This window comes from Alligator mississippiensis, chromosome 6 (genome assembly GCF_030867095.1).
Source record: "Alligator mississippiensis isolate rAllMis1 chromosome 6, rAllMis1, whole genome shotgun sequence".
Classification (NCBI taxonomy): domain Eukaryota; kingdom Metazoa; phylum Chordata; order Crocodylia; family Alligatoridae; genus Alligator; species Alligator mississippiensis.
The window spans coordinates 18,622,141-18,641,481 of record NC_081829.1 but is presented as its reverse complement, the minus strand read 5'-3'; the positions used below and the strand labels follow the sequence as shown (position 1 = coordinate 18,641,481).

The window sequence follows — 19,341 nt, the reverse complement described above, 5'->3', positions numbered from 1 at the left end:
TGTCCTAGAAAATATCAAATGTGACTTACAGTGCTCTCTGGATCCAAGAAGCTACTTGCTGTCTTTCCAACACTTTCTTTCAGTGGCAGGAAATCTGAGGCTGACAGCAAAATTTGTCTTTGTAAGCAGCTCAATGCCCTGTCCATGGATGGGAGATCATCACAGCATTTCCAAGACCTGCTGCCCCAGGGCCCTTCTACCCATCCACTGCAGTTTATAATCTCTGCTTCCTCACCACTGCCAGGCAGCATTTTAAGAAAAATGGGTGCAAAACCCAGGAAACGTGTGTCTTATTAATCACCATTAAGGTTGACAGGGTGGGGCCAAGTCTGGAAGCTGGCAGTTGTTCACACATCTAATGCAGTGGGGAAACTGGAAAGTCTACTTCTGAACCGTAAACAAGGCCCTGGAGCTGAGCCCGGAGTGACTCAGATGAAATCAGAGGAGCTCTCAGTGTGTTTACAAGATTCCTTTTAATCTGACACTAAGATGGACAGGGCCAAAGCAGACTCGCTGGAGCATTCTCCACCTGCCAGTCTTATCAAGGGAAGTGTCTCCTCCCTTGTGGCTCACCAGAATCATTAATAATGTAGCAGAGAGACCCAGAGCCACATCTAATGCCTAGGTACAGGTAAAGTGGTCAGACTTTTATCTCAGAGCAGCAGATGGAAGAACAGGAGCCTTCTTGCTGAGAAAAGGGAGGTACAGAAATATACCCACATTTCACGTTTGGTTCAGTTTAGGTACAGATTTTTTCCAACCCCCTGTTATACCCACAGCCTGCTGTGAACCCATGTGGAGTTCAAGATGTTCTCTGCAATTCACTTCCAGCTACCTGTCTCTTAAAGATGGAAGTACAGCCTTCACCCTGGCATCTTGAGTCCATCAAGATGGAGTGTTGCATTCTGGGACCTCTGTAGGAGGCAAGAAGGAACATGTGTGAAGCTTGGGCTCTTATCAAAGTGCCAAATACTATCACCTAGCTAAAATCTGGACACTTCTGCCATTCACCTTGCTTATCTGTAAGTCTTGGGTCTTCCTCCTGCTTCCCCCTGATGGTTCTTTCCTTTAGCTTCTCTCTACAAGAGGGAATAGAGCAAGGTAGATAGAAAGGAAAGCAGGATCCTCCCCATCCTCACTACACTGAAAATGGCACATACCCTTACGCTACATTGAAATTTCTGTGGCCCTTGAGTCTCCCATCTCCTTCACAGGAGATTCTTGGAGCACCTATCAGCAGAGAAGGTCTGTCCCCAGGCCTAAGTCTCCAAACAGATCACTTGAGATCTGCAGTCTTCTTGGGAAAATCCATCTTTTCTGGAGATAAAATTCCAGGTTTCTACCTTGATCTGAGGCCAAAACCATCTCAGTTGCAGAGCAGTCTTGGTAGAGCTCTGACAAGAGGATCTCACAATAAATTCTTACCCCAAGAATCCTTCCCCGTTTATCCTCCCTGCAGAGCAGCCTCCCTGATACACTAATAGTGATACCAAATGATGCTTTATCTATTTACTTTGTGCTGTCTGTACTGAAGAATCCAAAGATCTGTGGTCACCAATTTTCGGTGGTTTTTTCCCCTAAATAGGTGAAGTGGGGATTATTTCAAGGCACACAGAATTCTTGGCAGGCAGGTTAATAAAGCTGTGTGAATAACTGATCTTTCAGCTCAGTTACCAAAATGAAACCAAACCAAACCAAACTAAACCATGCAGGTTTGGGGTTGCCCCAAATAATATCATTTTGCTCTTCTCATCAAAACAAAAGGTAGAGATGAAATCTTTTAGTGAAAACATTAAAAAATGTTTTGTTTGACCTGAAATGTTTTGCTTCTTTTTCTGGGGACATTTAAACTTGTTTTGAGTCAATTAAATTTGGCTAAAGTTGGTTTCAAAATCTGATTTCAGAAATGAATTTGGATTTGAAAAGATCAGAAATGAAATGTTTTTGCTTTTTCAATATTTTCCCTTTTTTATAAGTGAAAATGATTTGCAAATTCTAGTGCTGGTAATCCCCAAACAATTTTTCTGCAAATAAATGTATTGCAATAAACTTCCAACCCAGCTCTCATGGCCTGGAATACACAAAGCCTGTATAAGCCAAAGGATAAGCATTTGACTTGGACATGGGACCCTGGGAACAGGTGCTTATAGACCATTTTCAGAACTGGGTAATGCACCCCAAGCCAAGCTACCTCCTTAATGACTGAGAGCCATAAATCCTGAAGCTGGTGCAATTGGTTTCCCATCAGCTCTCTACTAGTTGCTGGGCCATCCCAAAAGGAAACTGCTGAGGCCTGAAGAGGCATAAATTCCTCTCTTGTAGACACTGCCTCTAGTTCCTAACACACGTGCCGCCTCTAGTCCCATGGATAGCTTAGGTAACCCAGGCCTGGGTTTCCCCCTAAATACGGATAGTTGGGTCACCCAGGTTTCTATCCATCTATCCATCACTGAGTCAAGGTGAGGGAGAGCATCAGCTACTGCTCTCCCTCACCTTGACTCAGTGATGGTTCTCCAGGTGCCCTTTCATACCCTTCACATAGTGTTCCTTCCTTCTCCACAGCCCTCCTGTAGCCCCAGCACTGGTCCAGGTGCCCTATCCTTTCTTTCTGAGTAGCATTCATTATATAGGAGAAGCCCCAATGAGTGCTGAATTGTGCAGTGATGGTTCCTTCAGGAGGAGATTCACCATAAACTCTCTACTCTTTAAACCTGAAGGATGTCTGAACAGCTGGACATCCTTACAGTCTATGCTGTTCAGTCAGTCAGTGGGAAGCTACTCTGTAGTTCTTCCCTCTCTTTATATCACATTATGGGGGCTGCGACTCAAATGTTGTGGCTCTATGTCTGGTTCTAGCTGGGTATTGGCTCCAAAGTATCTTAGGGTGAGGGTCATACCACAAAGGGAAATAACAAGCCTAAGTCAGACACATATTAATGATTATGCTGCCTCTGAATGGTGGGGCAAAAGGGAAATCTTCATCCTGGTCCTTAACGAGACCATATTGCAACCACCCACCTCACCATGGCATTTGAACCATCACTGTTTCCCCCCATCCTTAGATCAGGTGATATCTGGGGTATCTTAGATGACCCTGTGTGGCAATTCTGGTATTTTCATGCATTTACTATACATTTATAGCTACCTGTTATCCCAAAGGTCCCTGCAATACTTCACAAACTCATAATCCTAAATGTATGTAAGGAGAATGGCCTCCCCCAGGGAAATATAGTCCCATCCCCTCAATGTCCATTCAAAAAAGCTGCTTAGTATGTTGTACAAAAGTGCTACAGAATGGTTTAGAGTAAGGACTACAGTGGCAGAGAAGGACAGAACAATGTAACCTGAGACCTAAATTCAGATCCAGGCATCTCCACAATGGAGCAGCAGTTTGTGGAGGACTGGGATTGCCAAGCCCTGGAGGTACAGCTTTCACTGCGCTGTGGGTCTTCCTTCTTCAAGGATAATGAGAGAGCACCTCGCACCATGACTTGTCCCCCAGACATTGTTTCCATCCAGCCCTTGCCCATAGCATGCATCCCAAACCACAAGGATGAACTCACGTAGTACCATGTCACCAGCTTGTGCTGGAGCTAGACAAGGATTTCTCTACCTTTGCGGGCACCTGTGTGTCATAGACTCCTCTGACTATCTGAACCTCCATCTCCTCCCTGTGAACCTGAAAATCAGATGCATGCAGAAAGCATTACACATTGTAATCTTTATTGATAACATCCTCAAGGCAAAAAAAGACAAGGTGATAGAAGGAAAAATATTTTTAAAAATGGAGAAGGAGATGTAGCAAAGTCCTATCCCACCACAGCATCCATTGCAACGTGGAACCAATCATCTTCAGTACATGAAGAGGGAGAAGGAAACCAGGGCCAGACACCTTCTTTCCTTCCTCCAAAATGAAGGATCCTAGTTGTCGCCCCACAGATGGTCTGGCTCTTCAGTATTCCCCAGAGTGGTCCTGGGATCTGCTCCCCAGTCATTCAACCTGAGGGACCTGCTCAGTTGGGGAAGATCTCAGAGAGGACTCAAAAGCTGCTTGTGACCTTAAGGCTGAATGCAATTGTGGCAGCGATGGAATCCTTGTCGCAGACTGTTGATTGAAAAAATAAAAGAAGTAAAAGGAGATTTGGAAATATTCAGCATGCTAGTGGGTGAGTGTGGGAAGCTCCCAGCTGAGTGTGTGAGAGGAAGCCACTTTCCCATTCTGAGCCTCCTTTTCCCATTTCTATGCTCTATTTAAATTGCAAGCACTTGTTCTGCTTTAATTAGAGTCTGTACAGTGCCTAGCATGATGGGACCCAATATCAGCACACATCACTTTAACAACTGCAAGTCACTCTGGGGCATAGCCAGGGAGAACTAGGAAAACTCTAGACCAGGAATGACCAGCAACCATCAGCAGGTAAGCAGCACCAGAGGGGCTTACACAGAGCAATGTACATGAAATAAATGCCCCCTTTCACACCTACCACAAAGGCAGGAGAATACAGAAATGTCTGGGGTTGAGGCAGGAAATGTCAGGTTGATGTTAATCCAGTTCAAATACTGATTGATAACATGGGAAAAGGAGTGAAGAGGGGGAAGAGACCTGTGGACACTCAGGTGGGCTCTTTCTTCTTCTCTCCCATCAGTAATGGTGGAGCCAAACAAAATCTTTCCAGCCATTTCTGTAGTCTAATATTTACTAGTAATTCAACGACAGCTCCTTGGCTTATGCCTACAGCACTCAAGGAGCTTCCCATATGGTCTCCTATTTGAGTACTAGCCAGGTTCTCCACTCCTTAGTTTCCAATATAAAATGATAAGGGGATGCAGTCAGTCCAGGAAGACTGAAGGCTTGATAAACTACTAGGAGTCACAGAAGTTAGACAGGGACTGATAAATAACAGGCTTGTTCTCTGATTCAGTAAAATCCATGGGAGAACTTCCATGGATCCCAGTGGGCTTTGAATTAGATCCTGTAACACAGAACAACCTGGAGGTTGGAAACATAAATGGGAAATCTCATATTTTCTTGCATATGTCGCATACCTTTTCCCCAAAATCAGTGCCCCAAAGTTGGAGAGAATGTATTAAGTGGGGAAGCTGATTTTCTGCCTTGGATAGAAGTACCAGCTTTTATTCTTAGCAGCAGTGGCCTTACTATTCAGGTAGATGAGGGAGTCAACTAACTTAATGGTTCCTTGTGTTTTATTCCACAGGTGTTAATAACTGTCTCTCCTTTTTAATGATGTTGATATTCCTCTAATCAAGCTAATCTTTCTTAGGGAAATAAGAAATCTAATTAAAGACTCTAATTAAAGCAGAACAAGTGTTGTCTGCCAGCTGTTCTTGGTCCGTCTCCTATTTCACAGCCCTGGAAACTCTTTAGCTCTTTTCAAAATATTAGATTTACCCATGGAGACCAGTAGTAAGCAGCAGCTAGGGTTTCAGCTGTAGTTAAGCAGGAAAGGGAGCAAGTGAACTGAAGATTAGCCCCTGTCCCTGGTTTATACAGCTAAAACTCTGAAAATCTTTTTCTCTTCATTCTGCCTTTCAAAAACAAGGTATGTGCTATATTCTGGGATATGTCATATGCAAGAAAACATAAGAGCTAGAGATGGACTGGTAGTGTTAAAAATCTGTTAGCAAAACGTTTGCCAAATTGTGGGGCAGGCATGGGGTGTACAAATGTCTACAAACAGCAGATGATACTGGTATCAACAATAGGATTATAAAAGGCCAGTCACCAAGATGTGAATGATCAACAAACAATTTAGTGTGTAATGAATACATGTCAGCCACACAGTGAAGAAGAAACATTGCTCCCTTCTGGGGAGCTACCAAATCAGACAAGGGCAGTTATAAGGACTGGGGCTCCTTTAAGGATCTGTTCAGAGCAGATTTTAAAAAACTGAACAGGCCTGGTCCAGAGTGGATGTAAGTCAGCCTGGCTCAGATGAAATGTATCAGTTGGCCATGGGGGTAACCCAATATCTGCATCGAACACAGCAAGGGCAAGGTGGGTGTCCCTAGAAGTGATGGGATCAGCAGGGGCAAATGGAAATTTCAGCTAAACATCAGAAGAAGCTTCCCAACGCTGAGATCTATGGACTGTGGAACAGTGTCCCAAGGGAACACTGGTTCTGGAGTCACTTTCAAGTTGACTGGACAAAGCACACAAGCCCAGAATAAGCCAGCAATGGCCCTCCAGGGAAGCAGTGCCAAAATAACCTAAGATGTCTTCCCTCATAGTGATAGCTTAAGAGATAAGAAGGCACAACTTACAAGGCATGTAACTCTTCCAGGGACGCTGCACACTGCGAGCAGCAGCACATCCAAACTAGCATTAAACCAGCGATCAGGACTCCCTCAGGCTCCCAAATCCTCACCGGGAAGTTTGGCTCATCAGCAGCCCGGACGTGAATTTCTTCCTTTGCCCAAGCAGACTGCTGATTAACTAGGAATTAAGCTGGCATGAGACAAGAGCTTGTTGATGTCTCTATAATGCTTCAGCTGATAGACAAAAATAACTTTCATGTCATCTCTTCTGCTTCATCTTCTACAAACATGTCCCACACTGCTGGGCTGTCAGCCAAGGTCCTCCTGACACTGCAATATTATACTTGTACTGCAACAGGAAGAGACATGTACAGTCACATATCCATACCCACACTCACATACACTCACTTGTGGATGGATACACAAGGCATTTATGCAAAGACACCAACATTCACACACAGAGACACAGACACCCACACACTCAGCTATAAAGGTATATTTTCACGATACACCTGCACACAAAAAACTTGTATCTCTATATATACAAACCTTGAAGGGCCCACATATCACAATCCACACCCACAATCACAAACATATGTAAATGAACAATTGCACATCCATGTGATCATACACAAACATACTAATACACACACATACTTTCACTTGTGCAAACATGCAGAGTCTTAAAACTACACACAAACACAAGCAACCATATACATAGCTGCACACTCACAGCATACTATATATAATAGGGTGGCTTCCCCTTTTAAAGGCCTGGGGAGTTCTGGGTACAGCCAAACCTTTTCTGAGCCAGGCTGGCTGGCAGGTGAGAGTGGTCTACTGATAAGGGCAGGATTCCAGCCAGAGGATTTAAAGAGAGCACCCAAGAAGGGAGGAGGGTGGCAAGCTGTGAAGAATGATACTACAGCTGAAGGTAACAAGAGTGACTGTGGCCTGGGGGAGGTGGTTGGGGTCTCTTCCATCCTTGCCCTACTCCTATCCTTGGGGGATCAGGAAGGGACAGGGAGTTGAGGCTGGGCTGCAGTTCTTTATGACTAAGAATAAACATGGGCTCTAAGAAGAACCAAAGAGTGGCTGACAATTGTTCCTCAAGCTGGTAAACTAGAGATTAGCTCATACACCCTAAGGAAATGCAAACATGTACACACCTGAAAAGATGCACAAACACTTAGGCACAGACATACTCGGACAGTCCCATCCACTTGTATTTACCTATGTGCTCATTGCAGGAACATGCACTCTATACATATTCCTGCATACTGACAAAGTGTGCACAGCATTCCCAAGCCCAAAGACAGACTTGGGCATTGAGCATGTGTCAGCCTGAGGATGCAGTGAGGAAACAGATGATACAAAGCCTTTGAAAACTCTCCATCCTCAATCTGAGGCATCATTCCCTTGCTTCACAGCCTCTCAGCGGCCTTTTTTGTGGTGGGGGAAAAGAAACAAGTTTTACGTCACAGCTGTGTCTCCATATGGGGTAGCAAAGAACTTAGTTTATGTCAACATGCAGGTTTCCAAAGGGGTTTTACCTATCACCAAGCAGCTTAGGCCACCCCATCTCTGGTGTGCAACACAGTATCATCAGTGTGATAGCACTGAGAGGCCTAGGCCTGGATTAGAACCCCCATGATGTGTGCTGCACTAGTACAAAAGCAAAAGATTGTCCATGCCCCCAAATAGCTTGCAGTCTACATCCAAAATACCCCATCTTCTTCCAGGACTTCTGTGCTGAAAGCAGCCTGATACTGAGGACATGAGCAGACAAACTATTTTCTCTAAGGTAAAGAAGAGGCAGGGCTTTACCATGCATCAGTAATTCCTACTAACTGCCCATGTACACAATCTTTAGTATGGGATAGATGAAAGCCAAAGCATGGTAGCTAAGTAATCATCACAAGAGAGGAAGGTTAGTATAGCTGAGTTACCAGAGTATGAAAACAGGTACACGAGCAGTCACCATCAACCACCTGATGTAGAATAATGCCCCACTGCCTTTTCCCTTGCAGTAACTAGTTTACTTGCTATACCCTCAGGCATGGGTATCCAATTAATTTGGTCTTGCAGGCCAGATTGAGGCCATGGGGCTTTTCATGGGCTGGACAACCCACCTCTGGCATCAGGGTAGCAGCTTGTCAGTTCAGCTGCCAAAGCCTCTATGTGGGTGCAGCTACAGAACCCAGAGGCTGAAGGCTGCTGCTGCTCCCCCACCCTCCTTTTCCCCTGCCACCAATTTTAATCACCAATGATGATCAAAGACCTGGAATCAGTGACAGATAAGGGGGCGATGTAAGTGAGCAGCAGCGATATTCATATCCTGATGCCCGATGCATATCCTGATGCCGGTGCAGTGGCTCTGGTAGCTGAACCAACAGGCCTCTCACAAGCTACAATTTAGTCATTCAGGGTTGCATGCGGCCCATGAGCCACCATTTGGACAGCCCTACCTGAAGCTATTAGTACAAGCCCAAGTTTGGACTGGTCCCATGTCTCTGTTTGCACTGGTATAATATCAATATATTCACACCAATGCACATTTTGCTAATCTATATACACCACAGGTGACTTGTAGGGGGCACACGGTGGGGCACATCCCCCCCCCCGCAAGATTGGTCACTGCCACCGGCTTCTGTGGGCGGTTGCCTCTCACCTCTCCACTCCCCGCCACTGCTGACTCTGCCACCAGCTTCTGCAGGCGGTCGCCAATCGCCACCCCACCGCCGATGCCGACAACACGGCCACCCACAAATTGTGCCCCCCCCAGTCTTGGGAGGCACCAGTCATTCCTGATGTACACTCTCAGCATAGGACTTCCCTGCAGAAAGGCCCAGAGTTGTAAGTTCAAGTTCTCCTTTTGCTGACACATACCCAACTTTGTCTGCCACAAGTGGCTGACTCAGTGACACATATCCAGGTCTCTTGGATGGGCTCCATTACTGCTCTACAGACTAACTATTGTACGCTGGGCTCTCCAAAAACTCCCAGTGCACACTCAGTTTACCATAGAATTATTTACATGCATTTATTTCACTGCTGTTCTGGTGATTCATGCCTAGTTTTCAGTTACTCATAGACATTCGGTTTCTCTCCAAAGTAACTAGCTCCTCCCCAGCATATTAAAGTTTTAATAATTGGGCTTTTTTTTAGCTGGAAACAATTTTCTTTAAAAAGTTTATTATGTGCTAGTTGACAGCAATGATTAAATGCCAAAAGCTTTTTTTTCATTACATGCAACTATTCTGGAATGAGGACATTCCCCCCTCCAAAAAATCTGAGACACTGCTGAAGTGAAACAGATGGCAGATTCTGCACTTTGGCAGCAGTGCTTAAAAGTAGCCACAGTAATCATCTTCTGTCTTGAAACTAAGCATGAGCATCTTCAGGACAGAAGCTTTGAGTTAGGAAGAGAAAAATCACATGTGGAATGCAACCATTCTTATAATGTTGATTATGTCTTAATTGTTAAATGACAGCTTCGCATTAGCCTCAGATCACATTTTGGTAGGGAACAGCAAAGGCTTTCATAGCCTTCCCTTCAGGAATGAGGTTTCTTTCCTCACTTCTTTCCCATAACGGTCAGGCAACTTCATATATTCCTTAAAACAGCTGGAAAGGTAGGTTGACTTGCTCAGGAAATTAGTCATGGCATAAAGAGTTTGCAGACATCATCACCACTTTAATTCAATCAAGGTCAACAGTAAGTGAAAGTTGACATCTCCTGTCTGTTATTCATTAGCCTCTGTTAGATAGGGCTCCATCCAGTTTGGAGTCCACATCACACAAAGCAGCATCTATAATGGGCTCCCTGTGTTCCTGTCTGAACACTAAGGACAAAGACTGCATGAGCCACAGTGCCTGCACTTTCTTTTCACTCTGGATGTTGGGACTTTCCATACACCATCATCAATTCAGTATCAGACCTGTTCTTCAAGCAAACCCCATATACAAGTAAAATACCCAAATATGAGGTCAGTACACCTGTGATTACAGTCCATGGTCATTTAGGGCTTGATCCAAAGATGTTTGAAGTCAATGGAAAATGACTTGAAAGAGCTTTGGCTTAGGCCCCAATCTTACTCCCTTTCTGCATAATTTCAATGGTGTTTTCTCTTTTCTCCTGGGGTGATCCTGGCCAAGGTTCCCTTCTGAAGCTCTGAGTGCAAGAATCCTTGATGTTCATATTTACTTGGCTCTCTTCACCTGTCTCCTTTTTCTCATAGGGCTTCCTGCAGCTGTCTGCCAATAGCTCTGTTTCTTCTAACTAGCTGTCCAGCTGACATGTTCACATCCTTTCACAGCTTCTCTCTCCACTTCAATCAGCAGAAGTCTTTGCTGTCTCCATAGCAGACCAGAGTCCTGTGGCATCCTCTGCTCTACCCTGCACCCTTCCCTCATACACCTGCTATTCCTTTCGGTCACTCTTGTAGGTGTACATCCTTTTATTTCTCTCTGCCTGTGAGGAGTCGTTAAGGTTTTGGGGGCAGGGAGGATCTGTTTGTTCATTGTTTGTCCAGAACATGGAAACATGGAACTCTTGGCCATGCTGAAGGCTTCTGTACACTGCCACAGTTCATAGAATCATAGAGTCATAGAAGTGGGGTCTGAAGGGACCTCGTAGATCTTCAAGTCTGACCCCCTGCCTGGGCAGGAGGGAAACTGGGCTCAAGTGACCCCAGCCAGGTAGGCATCGAGCCACTTCTTAAAGACCCCCAGGGTAGGAGCCATCACCACTTCCCTTGGAAGTTGGTTCCAGATCCTAGCCGCCTTAACTGTGAAGTAGTTCTTACGGATGTCTAATCTGAACCTACTCTCCAACAACTTGTGGCTGTTATTCCTTGTTATCCCGGGGGGCGCTAGGGGAAACAAGATCTCCCCCAAACCGTTCTGGTCCCACCTAGTGAGTTTATAGATGGTCACAAGGTCCCCCCTCAGCCTTCTCTTGTGAAGGCTGAACAGGTTCAGGTCCCGTAGCCTCTCATTGTAGGGTCTGCCCTGCTGTCCCTGGATCATGCGGGTGGCCCTCCTCTGGACCCTCTCAATGTTGTCCACATCCCTCTTGAAGTGGGGTGCCCAGAACTGGACACAGTACTCCAGCTGTGGCCTGACCAGTGTCGCATAGAGGGGGAGGATCACCTCCTTGGCCCTATTTGAGATGCACCTGTGGATTCATGATAGGGTTCGGTTAGCCCTGCCGACCGTGACCTCGCATTGTCGGCCCATGTTCATCTTGGAGTCAATGATGACTCCAAGATCCCTTTCTGCCTCCGTGATCTCAAGAAGGGAGTTTCCCATCTTATAAGTGTGTTGCTGGTTACTACTGCTATACTACTATACTACTATAATAAAAGATACTGGTAATCATACTTTGAAAACAGAAATTGCTGCCTCTTTTCTTGGACAACCCAAGATCCATCGACATGTTCTGGGCCTCATTGTGAACTTTCCACTATAACTGAATTAGCTGTATTTCTTTTGTGGCAAACAAGTCTTCTCATCTACTCACTTGTCCTGCTAGGTTGTAACTCTAGGATAAGTAAATCTGTAAGTCCCTCTGCTAAACCTTCTGGCTACACTGTCACTGAGTTTCAGGGCAATAACTGTACATTATTGGCCATGGTTTAACATAGTTTCTGAGACTGGTCATCCTCTATATGGACTTGTAATAATAACATCAAAAGCCCAGGACTCAAAAATACTAGTTCTATCCCATTTTAATGTGTTTTTAATATATATACATATAATATATATATATACATATATAAAAAAACACATTAAACTGAGATAGAATTAGCAGCCCCCCAAAATCACAATATTACCAGCTAATAAATCTAAGCCAAGCAATATACCACACATGCTTGACTTTAGCACCTCTTTCCCTTCCAAATGCATCAGGAAATACAATGTTGTCTGAGCCTACCCTGATGCTCAACAGATTTGGATCAGAGTCCAGGAGTTGCTTCATTAAAAGCCTCCATATAACCTCACTCAGAGCAATAGCTGCTGCTTTTTCTGAAACTGAATTATAGAAACTAAAGGATGTGCAGCATGATCATATAATCCCAGAGGAAAGGCCTGACACTTGCCTATCAGAAGATGGTAAATCCTGGGACAGAGATGAAGAGGACACTGAATTCAGAGTCTGAATGTGTGAATTCCAGCACTGGATCCCAGCACATGGACCCCTCTCCATTCTGACACTGAGTGTCTTGGAGCTGTTGCTTCTGGAGGTTTATTTATGATTTATAAACATTAGGCTGAATGAAAGGTTAAAGCTAAATTCACACCTCCCTAATTTTGAGGAGTGACATAATTGGGAAGTATTCCAGACTGAATTGTTTAAAGGTGACTGCAAAATGGCATGGGTGTGGGATTGTCTGGAGCCTTTTCCCTTCTTTATGATGATTAAAAACAGCCTGGAAGGTTTATGACCAAAAATGAATAAATCAGCTTAGTTTCTGTTTATAATTCCATAATAGGTCAAGTCTTGTCCGTTTAAGAGGACTCTATAGATTCTCGGGAATGACTGGGATTTTGACATCATAAGAGACTGACAACTATGAGAAAAAAGGAAATTTAAACTTTTAATCTATTTAAAATGTTTCATTTTGGGAGATGCTTACTGAATTCCTGTATCTAGTGAACACTTGGGATAAAAGACACCAATGTTAAACAATGGACATGCCCCGTGTCTTCAATCAAGCTATCAGAATAAACACTGATGAGAAGCCCAAATATTCCTCCAGCAAAATCTGACTTCAGCCTTTTCAGCCATCCTACATCATAAACCATAAAAACTGCAAACCCTTCTACATCTCATGGGAATGTGCAACCCTGCAGCAATTCTGTATTTCAAACAGTGGTACCATAAAAAGTCATGGGATATGGCCAAAAGGGATGCAGTTAACAATGAACCCAGTCCCTACATATTCTGTTCAGAAGATAGTTCCATATCATGCATCCCAGTTAGATACCTCCTGATAAAATGTGCTTACATGGACCATTTTCTAACATGAAGTTGATGGGGAGCCAGATATGAACCTCTAGGTGTACAAATGCATTCCTGGATATAAATAGTCTGATACAAGTTGCTGCTCCCCCTCCCCACCCCACCCAAAGCCCTGAGCAAACTCTTATTTGAACTTCCTTTCTGATAATTTTATTAATTAAGTGCACCTAACACACCAAGGAAGTGCTCCAGGGCACTGGCCTGGTATGATGGGCTGATTCCTTTCTTCAGTTTAATATTGCTTCACTACAACAGTGGCAAACGTAGGGGAAAATTCCTAAAATCTAGCATAAAAAAAACAGATATGGGGCCTGCTTCAAATACTACTGAAATCCATGAGACTCTTTCCACTAACTCTAAATGACTGGGGATCTGGTCCTTGGGGAGGAAGACTGTCTTTCTGATTAGGGCAATTGTCTAGGATTCAGAAGGCCTGAACTCAGCTCCTAGTTTTGCCACTGACCTCCTCTGTGACCTTGGGCAAGTCATTTCACCTTCTTTTGCTTCTGTTCCTCACCAATAGAATGGAAATAATAGTCTCTTTACCTGTCCTATCTATTTAGACCCTAATGCATGAGTTTGGACTTCTATAATGTTTAAAATCAAATAAATAGTAAACAGTGCTTAAAATTAAGGTTGTGCATCTGTATGGGGATTCTTTCTTGACTCAGAGTCTTAGATTTCAGTCTTCTGTGAAGGGATGGCCATTTACTATGTGTTTGTATAGGACATAGGACAATGGGCCCTGATCTCATATTGAGGTGCTACCCTAACACAAATAATAGTAATTAATAATACTAATTTGATTCCATTAAAACCCTCTTGCTTTTTTTAAGAAAAAAAACTTGCATCTGCTTGATCCACTAGACTTAAATTAACAGCATGCAATAAATAACACAGATATAATTGTTCCAAATACTAAAAATAAAAAATGAGAAACTAGAAAAAAATGTAAAGAGTTAATTCTGGGGGCAGGTTTCCAGTTATTCCTTGAACTTTTAACTTCAAGAAAATTATGCATTGCATCAGCTAAGTGTGTTCTAACAGTGAAATGATCATTATCATCTCAAGTACTGGAATGACCCAGGAGCCTGTTTTGTATTTGCAAAGGAGGAGGAAGCAGTTTGAATAAATAAAACAGACTCTAGCAGTATTGCTAGGCACAGTCATTTAGAAACCAAGAGTCAGACTCTAAAATCATAAGATTGCCTTAATAATTAAGAAGTTTTACAAAAGTAGCATTGCATTCTCACTGTGTGATTCTGGGCTTCTTGTTGTTAGCTTTTTTAAGGCATACTGAGAGTTTTATTTTATGCATTTGAGTTTGGACTTCTTGGGTTTTGTTTGTGTGTATCAGTTTCAAGATTTTAGGTTCTGCCTGTATAATGTTTTCAACTTTTCCTTTTCAACCAGATTGGCTAGAAATAATCTTTTTTTGTATATATGAGAGTTGAGAGTCTCACATAATCACTTGACTCCAGAAGCTAAGGCCTGGAGCAAAAGCAACCAAGATTTGTGAAAATATCACCAGAGCTAGCCATACTGTTCTAAGGAACAGCAGCTACAAAGAGGATCTAACCCAGTCCCTAGGCATGCCCCTGTCATGAATATTCAAACCACCCCAGGATGGGATTCAGACAAGATTTAGGTTGGGTATCAGAACAAAGTGCTTAAAGGCTAGTAATGATGATGACCAAGGGAAGTAAAATCCACCAATCAACATTAGTAATATGCTGTTAATTGCCTCCCACCCTGCAGGCTAAAGGGCATTATTCAGTTCTCTGCTCTTGATTCTGCTGATGCTGGACATTGATTATTTGTGATGGCAAGTTTCATTCAGTAGTCCTCCAACTTTTTTGTATGGTTGCCTTTTATTCATATATATGTAAGTATTATTTGTGTATGTGTATGTACCTATACATGCATACGTATATGTATATGTATATGTATATATGTATACAGACATAAATATATATCCATATATTATATATATTGTATAATGTTTATTGTATAGTGATTATTTTATATATTGTATATAACATATATGTTATTTGTATGTATTAATACAAGAAATTCAGTACATTCTTATCTAGAAATGCACTCTCCTGAGCTTGCTGGGTTTTCCGTCCTTTCTTAGTAGCCTTATTGGTTTCAGACTTGAAGAGCCGGGGAGATGCCATATAGAGCGGAGCCAGTGGACTTTGCGTGAAGGATGTGCTCCAGTCTTTGGGGCCTCCTCTTGCTGTGAGGCTGTCAGTCATCCCGGACTGTCTTTGCCCTGCGTTAAAATGGCCAAGACCCCCATCCTAGGAGATGTGGGAATGAGACCTGCCAGCTCATGACAATGCCCACAGCTCAAGAGGATGTGCAGGCTGGTAGGTGTAAGTCTCCCTGCCTCAGCCCAGCGAGTCGGGGGCAGGGGAACCAGGACGGAGCCTGCATAGGGAAGGCGCCGTGACCCTGGCTCTGATCTCCCCTCCCCCAGCTGACCCCTCCAGGGAGAAAACCAGCTCTGCTACCATTAACTACAGCCCAGGGCACTGGGAGGGTGAAGTGAACACCCCCCTCCCCCTCTGCCCCACAAAAGGGGACTTGAAATAAAAGGCAGAGGAAGCCTTGTGTGTGTTTTTATTATTATTATTTCTGATTAAAGAGGAATTCATTTCATCTCTGCCTCCTGCCAGGGGCTGAGGTGCCACCATTGAGGTTAACGGTGCGGAAGAATACAAAAAAATTTCATTGAGGAGGATTATAAAAGTTACTAGCTGGAACATTAACAGAAGAGTAACTTGTAAAAAATGCAATATTACAATATTCACAAGGACGGTAGAGCGTGGTAAAGCTATAAAATTCAACATTAAAATCTTCTACAGCCTAGATAACCTAGTTAACAAACATTGTATTGGAACTACTTTTCTGCGGGGCTGAGGGATACGCTCGGCCCGGGGTGGAGCGCGGCCGGGCGGCGGCGGGAAAGGGCGGCCGGGGCGCGGGACGGGGCGGGGGTTGGTGCGGGGCAGCGACCCGGGCCCCTCCTCCCGCCGGGAGCGGGGGTTCGAGCCGCTGCGGGGCGGGCCCGGGCATCGCGGCTCCGCGGGCTGGGGTCCCCCACGGGGGCCGGGCACCCCCGCGTTGTGCCGGGGTGTGCGGGCCGGGCGCCCGCGGACGGGCTGGACGGGGCGGCCGCGCACAGGCGGCCCCGCGGGGGGCTCCGACGGGCGGGGGCTGCTTGGGACGGCGGGAGCTGCGAGCCCCGGCGCCGAGCGGGCCTGGGTCCAGTCTGGCCCGAGCCCGACGTGCCCCAAGGGACGCGGCTGCGACCTGCCGAGCAAAACACGGACGGCTCTGTCCTTCGGATGCCGGGAGCCGCCGGGACCGGACTGGGACCGTCCTGCCACCGCGCTCCTTGTCCAGCACCTAGAGACACCGCTCATTTTCCTCAGACCTGTCTAAGGACACTTCAAACAGACTTTAAAAACACTTGGCAGCGTCCCCAGGCCCCTTGTACCATCACTACTACTGTTTAGTTGGTCTAGTAAAAGATACCACATCTACCCAAAGAACCTTGCCTCCACTACTACTACTACTACTATGATTATGAATATTATGATTATTATAGTGGAAATGCATCCGGCTGAAGGAAGAATGAGTGGGATTCTTCCAAACCTGGGACCGAAAGTCCCATGTCCCTGAGCTGTGGCAGCATCAGGCAAAACTTCTTTCTCTTGCCATGGATGGAGATCTCATTTCGCTTTGTTGTCTGTTATTTTAATGTTGTTCGTCGCTGCATCTCTCTCTCTCTCTCTCTCTTCTAGGCTCTCTCCCTTCTCAGGGCTGTTGAGTTGCAGGAAGCAGGGAGTATGAAAGGGCCAGGAGAGAGAGAGAGGGGAGAGAATTGCTCTGAGCTGCTATGGAGTGAAATTCAGTTCCCTGGGGAGTTAGCAGACAGTTTGTGGAGATGTTACTCCAGAGTTTCAGACTATGATAAATATGATAATTTGTATAAAATTTGAATGGGTTCTTGTTTTCAGGGAGAATGCCTCCGATGATGAATGTTCATGATTTTCAGATAGATGGCTGATAAAAAGTGTATTGAATTGTTGAAAGCGATTTTAATTTTAATTCTCTACCTGCAGATGTCTGATAATAATAATGTCTCCTAATAAAATAGGAAGGTGTCAGTTTAAGCAGCAGTATCTCGCTTCACTTCATCCTTCCCATCCCCAGACTGTGGCAACATTAACCTCTTCTTATAAAAAGGCACATAAAATTATTATAATTACAGAGTTATTAATTTTAAAAAGAGGGTTAGCAGGATTTTTTATTATTATTAATAGAGCTCGCATACTACCCCTGGAAGTATATCCCTGTGTGAAATGATGGATCCGATTGCTAATTCTATTATTAGATATTGCCTAGGAATTGCCTTTCGGGTTTTTAATTAGAGTAATTGAAAGCAAAAGAGGTGGGGCTAATTATTTTTTTATTTTTCTCCCTTTTGTTATTATTTAAAAGCCATCGATGATGTTCCTGCCTCCAGATCTTCGCGTCAGAAGCAGACTTCCAGCAGAGCAGCAAAGGGAAAAGGGAAAGACCTGTGATTTTTTAGGGTTGAAAGTCCCAAACCGGTAGTGTGCGTGTATTAGGTTAATTGGGTTTTCTGAGTTTGGACAGCTCATAGGATACCTTCCCCTACCCGCTTCTGCTTGCCTCTGCTGCGGGCTGATATTTTATGTAAAAAAAATAAATAAAACAACAACAAAAAAAAACCAACCAAAAAAACCCCAACAACAACAACTCTGGTAACATGAAATCAATGACCTAGCAGTTACACTCTAATTAGCGCCTCCTGCGAAGCAGCCCAGAGCCAGCCCAGGAAAATCAAACAAACGCGCACAGAACTGAGGGATGCACGTTGTTCGAAGGGCTCCGCTCCGGCCCCAGCCCTGGGCAGCCCAGATCCAGCCAAAGCCTCGTTACAAAAAAAAAACCATGTTCACGATCAGAAACATAAAATCGACTGGAATGAAGAAACGCGCACGCCCAAGTGTCGAGCGCTGCAGTGTCGGGGACTGGGGGCGGAAAATGGATCCGCTGCAACGTGCAAAACTCGGCTCCCGGCCACCCCGGCCGCGGCGAGGCAGCCCCCAAAGAGCCCAGGGTCGTTCTCATGGCTCTTTCGCCTCTCCCTGAAAGGCAGCGACAGTGTTTTCCATTCATCAGGGGCTGGAATTTGGTGCTTCTGGTTGAATCAAAGTGGGATGACAGGGGAAAAAAGAGCTGGAGGAATGATTCACTATTGTGTGTGAAGAGTTAGGGTGGAAATGCCTGGGAGAGGAGGTGGTTTAAACAGCCACCCCACCGCCAAATCCTCTTGGCAAAGAGCAGAGGGAATGGTGCAGAGCTTAGCGAGCTTTACACCGGAGCGAGTGAATGGGACATTCGGGGACAGATGGATACATACACACGCACACACAGAGCCACTTATACATATTCATATAGATATATATATATATATATATATATATATATATATGCATATCTACCTATTTATAATTCGTGTACATGCATACATACATATATTTAACTGCAATTTGTCCGTGCACATATATATGTAAGTGTTTATGCGCGTATTTATATGTATTTATATACATATATATACATACACCCGTGGACATACATATCATGTATATAAAAATTTAAACAGATCAATGCCCGTATCCGTGTCTCTATGCAGGTATATATCCTTGCGTGTGTGTTTATGAAATAACTAGGTGCCTTTAAAAGAATTTGTATTATACAATAACATAAAGGTATATTGAACAGAGAACTTGTTTATGTATATTTATGTCCATGTTTCTATACGCATGTGTATGTTTGTGCATCTATATACACTTGTAGTTATATATATATGACTAATCTATATAGCTATACAGAGAATCAGAGAAGTGGTAAAATATTTTGTAATGAGAGAATGGTAATATAATGGTTATATTAAGGCATATACAGTTTGTGTGTGTGTTTGTGTGCGCGCGCGC

General features: G+C 44.2%; 1 long non-coding RNA gene across 4 annotated transcripts in view; it reads right to left on the bottom strand.

Moving 5' to 3' along the window:
- Nucleotides 1-3,701: 3,701 nt before the first annotated feature.
- LOC106739762 (uncharacterized) overlaps nt 3,702-19,341 on the bottom strand; it is a 29,643-nt gene continuing 14,003 nt past the window's right edge. For all 4 annotated transcript variants that reach the window (XR_001373112.3, XR_009462972.1, XR_002094100.2 and 1 more), the window contains 2 exons: nt 6,283-6,625; nt 3,702-4,105 (listed from right to left, as the gene is read on the bottom strand). This is a non-coding gene — a long non-coding RNA (uncharacterized LOC106739762). The remainder of the gene's footprint in view (nt 4,106-6,282; nt 6,626-19,341) is intronic.